General features: G+C 43.8%; 2 long non-coding RNA genes across 3 annotated transcripts in view; one reads left to right on the top strand and one right to left on the bottom strand.

Annotated features, from left to right (window-relative positions):
* Positions 1 to 1199: 1199 nt before the first annotated feature.
* The window catches only part of LOC117203604 (uncharacterized), a 95022-nt gene continuing 83484 nt past the window's right edge, over positions 1200 to 12737 (bottom strand). The window contains exons 3-5 of one of the 2 annotated variants that reach the window (XR_007473332.1): positions 9900 to 10128; positions 8571 to 8814; positions 1200 to 3342 (exon numbers count right to left, since the gene is read on the bottom strand). This is a non-coding gene — a long non-coding RNA (uncharacterized LOC117203604). Of the gene's footprint in view, positions 3343 to 8481; positions 8815 to 9899; positions 10129 to 12737 lie in introns of both variants that reach the window. The other variant, XR_007473333.1, reaches the window with a different exon arrangement.
* Positions 3339 to 8550, top strand: LOC125962039 (uncharacterized). The gene is made up of 3 exons (XR_007473334.1): positions 3339 to 7418; positions 7752 to 7997; positions 8414 to 8550. It is a non-coding gene; the product is annotated as an uncharacterized LOC125962039 (long non-coding RNA).

Below are 12737 nucleotides of genomic sequence, written 5' to 3'. Positions count from 1 at the left end.
CTGGATGATCTGTTCATTGGTGTAAGTGGGGTGTTAAAGTCCCTCACTATTATTGTGTTACTATTTCCCCTTTTGTGGCTGTTAGCGTTTGGCTTATATATTGAGGTGTTCCTATGTTGGGTGCATGTATATTTACAATTGTTATATCTTCTTGGGTTGATCCCTTGATCATTATGCAGTGCCCTTCCATGTCTCTTGTAACAGTCTTTATTTTAAAGTCTATTTTTTCTGATATAAGTATTGCTACTCCAGCTTTCTTTTGATTTCCATTTGCATGTAATATCTTTTTCCACTTGCAGTCTGTATGTGTCCCTAGGTCTGAAGTGAGTCTCTAGTAGATAGCATATATATGGGTCTTGTTTTTGTATCCAGCCAGTCTGTCTTTTGGTTGGTGCATTTAATCTATTTACATTTAGGTAATTATCAATATATATGTTCCTATTGACATTTTCTTAATTGCTTTAGGTTTTTGTAGCTCTTTTTTCTTCCCTTCCTCTTTTGTTCTCTTGTGGATTGATGACCATCTTTAGTGTTGTGTTTGGGTTGCTTTCTGTTTTGTTTGTGTACCTATTGTAGTTTTCTGGTTTGCATTTCCCATGAGGTTTTTGATACAGTAGTCTGTATATATACAATGTTGTTTTAAGTTGCTGGTCTCTTAATTTCAAATGCAATTCCCATTTCCTGCATTTGTACTCTCCTCACAGTTGCTGGTTTTGATATCATATTTGTGTGGGGGTGATTTCCTACTATTACTTTATGTTTGCCTTTACTGGTGAGCTTTCCCATTTGTCATTTTGTTGTTTCTAGTTGTGGCTTCCCCTCCACTGCCCCCCAACCCTGAGAAGTTCCTTTAGCATTTGTTGTAAGGCTGGTTTGGTGGTGCTGAATTCTTTTAGCTTTTGCTTGTCTGTAAAGCTTTTGATTTCTCTGCTGAATCTGAACGTGAGCCTTGCTGGGTAGAGTAGTATAGACATAGTCTTGTCTTACAGTCACTTGTGTATAGGTCTAATTTATAGACATAAATTAGGGGATTTATGTCTATAGGGGATTGTGCCTAATTCCCCTTCCACTCACTTCCTCCACTTTCAAATGACAAGATCCATAAAGACAGGGCTATGTTTTATTCGACTTTGTAACAACATAAGTGCTTAAACAGTGCTTTTAACATCATAGGTGTTCAGGAAACGTTTCTGATAAAGTTGAAGTGGAATTGAAACAACGATTTATTAAAGTTTAGGGCATACACCTTGGGACAAAGAATTGATGCCATATCTGTAAAGATAAACCTAGTGAAGTAAACTGATGTTCACATCAGTTGTAGCAAGAAATATCAGTGTGCCCCCAATACAATTATGGATTACGTTTATTGTATGTATAAGCCAAGTTTTTAAAACTGAAGCGTGAAAAGTACATGGACTTCTTCAAGATCATACACATCCTTTCAATGAATACAACTTTCTCTCTTTACAATTAGTCCGTAAAATCAGAATATAAATCATGTAAATCAGAATGACCAACGTGGGTAAATTAGAAGGGCTTTGTATTTGCAGTACTACACGGGCTGGTTCTACATTAGGGACAGCTGATCCCCCCACCCCCGCCCCGGGAGAATGAAGGGTTTATTATTACTTGCAGCAAATAAGAACACTGGGGTTGTTTCCCAAAGAAGTGTCTCTCCAAACAACAAAATTAGGGGACTCTTAAGCTGTGGCTACATGCATATCCATGAAGGGGCTCGGACAGTAGGCAGCGTCTAAGCTTTAGTTGATTGATTGAAGGGGACGGGCTGACCTTCAGCACCAGGGAGCTGCTGACTGCTGGCTGAAACTTTTGTTGATGACATTTCTTCACTCCTCAGTTAATGCCTATCTTCCTTTTCACTTTGGTTCCTATTATTTTACTTCATCCCCCACCTTCTGTTCTTCTTTCTTTTCCTTTCTGTCTTCCTGTATTAAAGGGACTAATTACCCACATGCCCAGTCCCTTCTAGGGACCTCTGTCCCTGTACACGGCCCTGCCTGTCCTTTCCCTGCCACTTCACTCCCCCACCCAAATTGCTGCTGGTTCCCGCTCTCCCCGAGGCCCGATTGCTCAGCTTTTCCTCGGGGTCCATGAGAGGATATAACCATCACCCTCTTACTTGTCTAAGTAGGTTTCTGTTCTTACAACCAAAGGTGTATCTCAAGCCCCTACCCCTTCCTTCCTCTGTTGTAGGTACACCTGCCAGTGGTGCCCGGAGGAGTTGCTCAGCCTCCCTCGTGTCAGCCAGGATGTAAAAGGGAGACCACCTGGCCTGCGTGCTCAGAAGCATCAGAATATTTAGAAATGGGCAGACGGTTGGTTGAATTTTCTACCTTTTGGGGAACGTTTCAGTACCTTATGGACAAGGCTCTTGGACTCCATTTAAGCACCTTGTTAAGACCACTGAATGAATTTTGTTGTGCAAAACAAGAAGTAGTCGCATGGATACTGCCCCTGAGCCCTGCCTAGGTGGTAGGCTTAGCTGGATATAGGTGGTTAGGGATTTAACTTTTTTTTAAGAATGAAAAACATTTAAAATTGGGAAAGAAAGTGGACTTTATCTCCTTAAATGGAATGACTGTAGAACAGCAAAACCTTTTTCTATCTCCAGCAGGGAACTGTGGCAGGAGACTATGAGCTTTATGGGGAATTACTGGTATTATCAAAGGCTTTTCAAAATAGACTTGAAATGAATAGTTGTGTGCCTGTTTTATTACTGCCTTGTGAGTTTACATTTTGTTTTTTGTACAGTATTTTTCTCCCCCTTATGAGATGGTTGCTAGGGCTTGCGAGCAAATGACGTTTATTGTGTTGAATGTGGGACTGAACATAATTACCTTACAACTAGGGTTCATAGTGCCATTTTTGACAGTTATATTATGAGCTTTTGGAGGAAAATTGAGCCCACATGCTGTAAGCTGCTTCCTATTCAGCTGCCCTTCAAGCTTTGGTGTCGCGGCTCTCCCTGCCCCCACTCCTCTGCCGCGGGGCAGCCTCGGGACCAAATGCTGCTGGAGGAAAACCAGACAATCCAGTGTGGGTACCGCCAAGCTCCAGCACCGTCTCCTCTGAAAAGCCCCTTGTCCCCAGGGTGTTTTTCCGGATGACTCCGTGGACATGCGTCTCTAGGGATGCTGCAGTTGGCTATCACTACAGGCATCCTGCCTTTCTCCTACCGGGAAAGTCGTGAGTAAACAGAAGTTTTGTAAATCGAGTCAATACTCCTAGCAACCTCCATGACCATTTCAAAGATGATTCATCTTCATTTCTGGCCAGTCTTTCGCTGGTAGCACTTCTTACCTAATCTGTCCCATAGCGTTTCTGTAAAGGAAGGTAATGAGCGGTAAACAAACTCTTAAATGCACCAGGGGAGCACAGTGCTTACAGAAATCCTTCTTAAATAAGTCTTTTTTTTTTTTTTTCCTGTTCCTTCCTATTGCCCTAGCAGAAATTTGGGTTCACCTAGAAGCAGACCTTGAGATAAGGGTTTAAGTGCAAATGGTGTGTTAGGGAGTTCATGCCAGGGAACACCAGTAGGAGAGGGAATTGATAGTGGGAAGGGAAGGAAAGTCAACACACGGCATGTCATGGAGCAGGTTACTACCTAGGCAAGGGATGCTCAGTCCTGCGGGGCGTCTCTAGGAAACAGTGGAAAGACACACCTCAGATTTGTGCCACCTGAGGGCGAAGAACCTGGGGTGTTTATATACTGGCTCCCTCAGTCACTGTTGGAGGGCTGCTTCTGGGGAGCGGGTGGGTAATAGTATCCTAGCGCTCTACCTTCTACTTGGGGAGGGGCTATCGAAATCCAAGAAAGCTCTTGGATGGTAAATGCTGGCGGTTGGAAGCCAAGCCACATGTAAGTGGCTGAAACGTAAACGGCTGTGGGCAGGACACCAGCACATCTGCTACACTTAGAATATGTGTGAGGAGGTGGCTTCTCCATTGCTCCTGAGTGTCACTGCAACAACTCTTCTTTATCGGTGTCTTCTAGATGCATTTTCTGCAAATCAAAAAAGGTTCTGAGAGACTTATTATTAGGAACGTGAAGTATTTCCTTCAAAATATTTTCTTTATACAGAAATACTAGGAAATGGAACCAGTGGCCACAACCAATAGATTAATATCAAGCCTTTTCAAAATGCTCCCATCCGTCATCTTCAGTGGATGGAGGATATAGAAGCAAATATATACAGCCTTTATTCTCAAGATTGTTTTTATTCCACCATCAGTGGATTTCCATGATTAGCAAAGGCTAATCGTAGATGCTTTTTCAAAGTGTCCGTATATCCTTTGTTACCTCATGGACCATGGTGTGGCAGGCAGACCACTTGTAACTTGCCCAAGAGGGCAGGGGTCAAACAGAGGTATGGGATGCTGTCCTTTATTCATAGGTACCAGCTCCAAACACTGACAACTGAAAAGAGTGATTAAATCCAGGCATCCTAACTCCCATATCTTGGAGGCCCTGGACCCTCGTGTTCCTGGTGACTCCTGCTACTGTCTTTATTCCTAATGGCACTCTGGCAGCTGAACCAATCATGCCCTGGTTGGTTTCCTACTGTTTTGAGGGTTGATGAGTCTAAGTTCCTAACACAGCATCAGATGGGGATCTTGGTGCTGAGGAGAATTAAGCTCATGGAGTCTCTACTGCACACAGATGCCACAAAAGAGTGGAGCTGAACTTCCCTTGAGAGGCATATTGATGGCCTACCATCTTGGTAAAATGGAATTCAGCTCAGTTTTGTGTCAGACCTAAGTGGCAGCCTGTATCTGTAACAGATCCATGGACTTTTTCTACTCTGACTCCTAATTCTAGGCCCTGATATGTAATTTGTGAGGTTTCAGAGCTAGAAAAAACTTTAAAGATCATCCAGCCAACCTGTCTATTTTGCTGATAAGGATCCTACATTCCAGAATGGTTAAGTCACTGACCCAGAGTCAAACAGGGAGTCAAGAGCTGGGCTGAGAGAGAGCCAGTCTTTTCTCACTTTGCATGAAGTTAGTTAAGAAAGCAGCAGAATTTCTCACTGGATTCAGGAGAAGTAAATGTTTGGTGCCACAAAGTTTTCTGAATACCTGCTGAAGATAGTGCAAGGCTCTGTGGGGATCTGAGGAACAGACCCTGTGCCCTCAGGGCTCTTACACTGTCTGCTTGAGCTCTTTGCTCCTTGCTTCCCAGCTCTCTTCCCCTGTTGCCACTCCCAATTCATCCTCCATCCTATTTTCACTTCTCTTGTTTTTGGTGCCAAAACCTAGGAACTATTTTCTCTTTTCTTACAGCTTATGTCCCTCATTCCAACTCCCTGATTCCCTTCCTCCACCATTTCTCTGTTCCCATTCTACCAGGTTCTCTTTCTCTTCTCTGCTACTATATATTTCTTTTCCTCGTATTTATCTATCACCTCCCTTGAGCTGCCCCTTCCTAGGCCCCCTTGCTCTCCCCTCTGCCACCCTGGATCCTGGAAGCATACTTGGTTATTGTGGTGAGCGGCCTCTGCAATGGCCAGTGGTCCCCACCTACTGGTCTCCATGCCCTCGTGGAATCCCTTCCCTTTTGGTACAGGATGGACCTTGTAAGTCAATTCTAATGAATAAAATATGACCAAAATGATGGGACATCACTTCTACGCTTAGGTTAAAAAAAGCTGTGGCTTCCACCTTAGGTGCTCTTTGACTACAAGGAAGCTGGCTGCCATGTTGGAAACTGACCTACCGAGAGGCCCATGTAACAAGGAACTGAAATCTCCAGCCAACAGCCAGCAAGTACCTGAGGTCTGCTAACCACCACGTGAGTAATCCTCCCCCCGTGGAGCCTGGAAACAACTGCAGCCCCTCCGATATCTTGACTGTAGCCGGTGAGAGACCCCAAGTCTGAGGCACCCAGCTAAGATGCTCCTGGATTCCTGACCCACAGAAACTGTAAGATAACTTTTATTTTCCAATTGGAGTACAGTTGATTTACAATATTGTGTTAGTTTCAGGTGTAGCGCAAAGTGATTCAGTTATACGTATATATTTTTTTCAGATTCTTTTCCCTTACAGGTTATTACAAAATATTGAGTGTAGTTCCCTGTGCTATAGAGTAGGTCCTTATTGGTTATTTTATATATAGTAGTGAAGTGTTTGTGTTGTTTTCAGCTGCTAAGTTTGGGGGGTAATTTTTTATGCAGCAACATTAAAAATGCAGAGTTGTCCTTTACAGACCCCCACTCAGAAATGTGTGTCTTCTATGACCTTGAGCAAATCGCTGCTACTGTTTGGGCTTCAGTCTCCTCATCTGGGAGGCTTTGGGCTTAGAGTCTAGTGTCTCAAGTCTTCTGTCCGTGAAGATGTAGCCTGTGAGGTTACAACAAGGCCCATCTCTTCTACTGTTTAGTGTATGAAGCCCGGTTAAACCCGCACATCTTTGTATGTTAAGCTCCACGTCTTTAAATTTGCCTCACGTTTTTCACTCCTATTATCTGAAGTCTGTTTCTAATTTCTGACAGAATTGCAGCGGCCCATTGTGTGCCTCGCTCTGCATGACATGCCAATTTCATTTTGGAGTCACAGCTATTGTCTTTTTCCCCACTAATCTCGTTTTGCAAAATTCCAATAGAACCTGTGAACAGAGAGAGTTGCCCTTGTGCTTGATCTGGGCGCTGTGTGGCCCCCAAACAGGGGTGGATGATAGACAGCCTGTCTGCCACCCGAGGCATCTTTTCTTGCTTAAAAATTTGTTCTCCAGATTGCAGACTCCCTTCCAACGCTAGCAAAGACTGGAACATATTAAATAAGAGCAGAGCTGAAATTGGATGGAATGTCTCAGCCACTTAGATTCAGACCTCTCTTTAGGGGGAGCACGTGGGGAAGAGGCCGGGAAGTGCCCACGTGGATAATGTGGAGGAAGACAGCTTCCATCCCTTTCTTATACCATTCAAGCCTTAAACAGGGGTAACATTTTTTCTTAAGCAGGGCCTATAACCCAGGATCCATCACTTATATATGGTGTCCATGGCAACCAGGCAATGGTATGGGATCCCTTCTCACTGGGGAATTCCTTTTATGGCTCATTTCCGAAACCAGCATGGCCAGTACAGGAGCCTGCAGTTTCCCAGTTGCTTAGCAACCAGCTCCTATGCTCTAGTCACTAGGAAAAGCAGACAGTTAAAAAAAAAAAAAGTGTAGTCAGAATCATATGTTACATTCTTTCTACTTTGTCTCTTTAGAATAAAATAGTGTGCGATAAGGATGCGGGAAAGGGCAACCGCTCCCTGTTAATGCCTTCACTGCTCCTGGCGGGCTTGCAGGCAGAGAGAGGGAGGAAAATGTTAGCATGCTTTCGGCTGGGAATTAAGCAGCGCGAGCCATCTGCACGTTGAAAGCTCTACATTTTTGTCTTGTGGGGGCATCAAGTAAGTGCAGGGCCAGCAATCTGTGTGCTGCATTCCCTCCCCCAAACCAGAAAAGCCAGGCTCCACCCACAGGTGTCACTGGACCACTTCTCCTTGGCTGACATTCCTGGGAGGAGTGAATTGGTTTGTTGGGTTTTGGTAGAAAGGCAAGGAGACCGTGTAGCCTCCTTGAGTTACAGCTGTGGTTTTCAACCAGGGATGATTTTGCCCCCCAGGTGACATCTGGCAAGGTCTGCAGACATTTTGGGTTGTCATAGTGGTGGGGGAGGGGGATGTCATTGATAACCAGGGCACAGAGACCAGAGGTGTTGCTAACCATCCTACGATGTTTAGGCAAAGGACAGCCCCCAACACCGAAGAAGTATCCTGCCCACAGTGCCAGTATGCCGAGCTTGAGAAACCCTGCGTTAGAGAGTCAGAAGAACCATCTGTCTTGTTAAAGACAAGCACTACAGCCATTTGGAAAACACCCTGGCCTCAAACAGAAGCCTGTCTAGTTTGGACCACTTCAAATGCCTTGTCACCTCCATTATTTCTTTCTTATAATGCATCAACCGGAGCTATACGTTCCCTATAAAGGTAATATTTTCTGTGTGTTTTTGTTCCTCATTCTTCCTAACAATTTTGCAAAACTGGTAGGACTTTGGGGGCCAGAGTCTTTGCTGCACACTCTTGCACTGAACCCCAAGTCCTTTTTCTGGGTCACAACAGCTGGTTTGTAGTGGGCAGCGTCTCACCTTCTATAGTTTGTACTTTTCCTCCCTGTCATGCCCTTATTCTCAGCAAAGTTTATCTGCCAAGGTTTTGCCCACTCACCCAGCCTCATTTGATCTCACCCCCGTTGGCTTCTTGTTCAACACCCAGAAGGGCCGGATGAGCTCTAAACACTTAGAGGTTTCACTGCCCCTTCTAGATTGTCGGGGGATCCCACCTGACTCAAGCCTCTCAGGATTGCAGCTCTAATGTGTCACTGCTAGAATTTTTCTCTTCCGCAGGGGATAATTAAATGATACATTTAGAGGTTGCTTTCTCATCCCTCCCAAGCAGAATGATGGAATCTCACCTGGAAGCAGTGACAACCAGGAAAGGCGGAAGAAGGATGTTTACCAGACACACATGAACTCAGCTCCCCAGAAGGTAGCACACAGGTACCTCATTTCTGAACAGGTAGCAGAAGCCAGATCCACAGTCACCCCAGGGCTGTGACCGGCTGGAGACGGGATCTCTCGAGGTTTACCAGGAGGACCGGAAGCACTCCAAGTATGTGGACGTCAGAGCAGTGGCTAAGAAAGAGTCCAGGCGGGCTGGGACATCAGGCAGCTGAGGGCAAGGCAGGCAGCACGTCTGGGCTCCAGGATGACAGATAGGAGATTTAAAACAGGGCACCCTCAGAGCCCTGAAACAAGGCAAGGCTTTATCAGGAAGGGGATCTGAGCCTCAGGAGTGAGAGTAGTACAACTGAGCCTGGCTGAAGACAGATCCTTATGACAATAAAGCAGAAGGGATAACAGAGAGGGAGGGAGGAGGGGGTTGATGCCTCCTCCGGGGCAAATAATTTTCTCTGTATCCCTGTAACACTAGTACAGGTTCCTAGAAGATCAGTCAGTTGGTCAATTAGCAGGTAATGTTGAATATGTGCTCTGTGGGTATCATTCCTTGCATAAAGCTCCCGCAGAACCCTAACCTCACGAGGTGCTCCAAGAAAAATATTCTGTGATCACTATGATTTTTGCAAACTGCAAGTCCCTCTTGGAAATTCATAGTGTACATTAGCATTTTAGAAGCTCAAACTCCTCTGATATAGAAACCTGTTTTTAATCCAGTAGCAGTTGACAACAGGATCCTTTTATTACGTGAAAACTATGAACATCCTGCGGACACACCTTGAGAGATATTGTTCTAAAGCATTCCTAATCTGGTGTTCCCAGGCCCTTCGCAACCTGGGCCTGCCCTTGTTTCCCGACTTTACCTTCCTTTATTTTCCTACATTCCAGGCACACTGAATTCTTCCCTTGTACATGCCCCTATTTCACATTTCCTTCTTTTCTCTACAGCAGGTGATTCATCATCTGCCCAAAAAAGGGAAAAAACGCTGAGCCTTCCTCACTTCAGCCCCCGCCCATTGCTACCTATCCTGTAAGGCTCACCTCAAAGGGGGGACACTTGATCCATCTCTGCCCCAGCCTCCCTGTTACTATAAACAATGCATTTTCTCCTCTGATCCCTTGGGTCACACTATCTGTTGCTTTTAGAGCACTTAGTACCTTTTAATTTGTGTATGGCCATTTATGCCTTTCTTATTAGGAGACAATCCACTTCTGGTTCATTTTGATACTCCTAGCCCAGAACACAGCTTACTCGTAGGATCCTCCGAGGGAGCAGGAAGTAAGAAGCTATGACCTCCAAGGCGGAAGTAAGTTTCCCAACACTCAGGCCAGAGATGGCAGATCTCTGGCTCACAGCCTGTGAACTCACACTCACCTGTGGTGAACAGACTCATCTATCACCACGCAATGCCCCTGGGGCCCAGATGCCGCGCCCCCTCCAAAGCTTCTCAACACAGTGCTCGCAGTAGTCATAATCAACGGGTTAGAGTTGGCATGACAGAGGAAATCTAGTTGTCATCCTTGATTTGGACTTTTCCACGAAGTGAAAGTTAGGAGAATTTAGCAAGCTGAATATTGGAGCTGTTAATACTTCAGATCAAGGACTGTCCATAACAGAAAAGAGCAATTAGCAAAACTGTTCATTATACTTTCATGTTCAAGTCTAGTCTCAAGGCTAATTATCTGTATAATTAACATGTTACCAAATGCAAATAATTGATGAGCCTGATCTCTTGGAATGGAACACAAGTCTTGTGAAATGTAAATAGCTGTGAATTACTAACAGCTTTCCTTTACATGGCCTGTCTAAATACGGCAGTGCCTGTAAAATTAAACAATTTAAGTATAATCCCAGGTATGCTAAAAGACTGACAAAACAATATGATGTGTGGTTCAATGCACAGAAAATGCACCGGTTTTTAAATTCTCACTCTACTACTTTCTAGCTGTGTGACCTTGGGCAAGTTAATCTCAGTTTACTCATTTATAAATCTATAAATTTATAATTTATATTAAATTATAATTTACAAATTATAAATTGTTATTTATACATCTGTTTCCACATTTATAAAATGGGTGTAACAGCAGCCCCTAGTTCACAGGATTGTTGAGAATTAAATGAGGGTTGACTCATTTGGAAAGAGTACACAATAGATGTGAGCCATTGTTTTCATTATTACATTTTGTATTGCTTAGATTTTGTTCAGAAATAAACATTAGAGGGAAAGGGAACGTATACAGATGTCCCTGCTATAACACCACCTATGTGTTCCTGAAAAGCTCCATGGGCTACAAAATAGCCCACTGAAAAAAACTGGGCTGCTGGGAAAAAAATAGGGCTGGGCAGACCACTCAAAAAAACCTATGCAATTTTGTAACCCAAGCACTAACAAACAAAAACAATGTCAATATTAGCAAAATATTAGCCCCCACTAAACCTTAGCTTGAATATTTGCAGGCTGCATTCTGCCCTTGAGCCCTGGGGCTTCTTTTGAGATATAAGTCCTGGAGGACATTCATTTCTAATAGGGATCAGTTTCATCAAAATTAAACGTGCTTTAAGGAGTAGTGTTCTTCACTAATCTCTCCTAGTTTAAAGGGAAATGTCTTCACAGACTCATCATCAGTACCCTCAGCTTCTCTAGAAAGCACAACATGAGGATAATAGTGATTCTTAAAGTCACTGAATCAGTTGCTTTCTGCAGCTAAAAAAGGCAGCTTTTCCTTAAGGCCTTCACAGAGTGCTAAGGTTTTCTCTTATTAAAGAGGTAGTTACTGGGACTTACTTCCTTGGTGGCGCAGTGGTTAAGAATCCGCCTGCCAATGCAGGGGACATGGGTTCGAGCCCTGGTCCAGGAAGATCCCACATGCTGTGGAGCAACTAAGCCCATGCACCGCAACTACTAAGCCTGTGCTCTACAGCCCGCGAGCCACAAGCACTGAGCCCACGTGCCACAACTACTGGGGCCTGCGTGCCTAGAGTCCATGCTCTGCAACAAGAGAAGCCACCCCAATGGGAAACCTGCGCACTGCAACGAAGAGTAGCCCCCGCTCGCCACAACTAGAGAAAGCCCGCATGCAGCAACGAAGACCCAACACAGCCAAAAATTAAAAAAAAAAAAAAGTAATTATTATGAGAAAGCTTGCCTCTGGTTGCTTCAGAATATTAACATGCTAGAAAAAAAATTGCATAGGAACCAAAATGACTTCCATGTTATACCAATTCCCCATTTACCTACGGCATGTAAGGTCATTCACATTTAAGAAGCACGTGCTGTAGCAATACAGTTTGCATTGACTATATCCTACCAGTTGCTGTGGTAGGAGCTAAATATAACCATATGAATGAATCTGCACATTAATCTAAATGTGGTGGGTATCCTTATCTCTGATGAGGCTCAGGGACATTAACTTGCCTGAGATCACAAGTTTTTAAGAAGCAAAGCCAGGACTCCTAGCTGGAATTGAACTGACTCCAAAACTCATGCTCTTTGAGACCACATTACCCCCTTAAGAGTGGTTGGAGGAAGGAAAGCAGACAGACATCCCTGGCTGTGGTGATGAGTGAAAGCCTGATTCCTAACCATAAGTCCCTAACGTTTAGTCTCATTTAATCCTCATGACACCTCTGCTACTTAGGTATTCTTACCACCACTTTATGGGTAAGAAAACTGAAGCTCAGAGGAGTTATAATTGGTTGGTAGTGGAGCTGGGATTCAAAATTAGGCCTACCCAGTTCCTAAAACTGAGGTGTTTCTCCCTATGTCCTTATGTCCTATGTATGTATGTATGTTTAAGGACACGGTTCCTAAATATCTTAGTGTGTCTGTTTACTAGTTTTTTAAAAAGCTGTGTTATACATCCCCATTCTCTCAGGCAGTGAATTTCGCTGTGCACCCATGTGCACACATATACAACTGGAAATCCTCACAGGTGCAGTTTATCAAGCATGTTTCATAGCACACACATAAAACACTAGCCTCTTCTTTCAGTGTTTTAGAATTTTTTCTTTGTGCTATTTAAATTTGCCTTTTAAACAGGCCAGAAGAGAGTTTATAACTAGAAAAATATTACCTACTGAGGATCCAAGAAAAGGAATTTGTTAGGTAGAACATCGTTTATTGATTCTGTTAATGTATTTTTCACTTTGTAATTATTAAAAACTAACCAAAAAGGAAATAATTTATTTTTAAAGAAGTGTATTTGGTCATTA

Source organism: Orcinus orca, chromosome 19 (assembly GCF_937001465.1).
Source record: "Orcinus orca chromosome 19, mOrcOrc1.1, whole genome shotgun sequence".
NCBI lineage: Eukaryota > Metazoa > Chordata > Mammalia > Artiodactyla > Delphinidae > Orcinus > Orcinus orca.
Note: the sequence above shows the minus strand (reverse complement) of the source record. Positions and strands in the feature narration are given on the sequence as shown.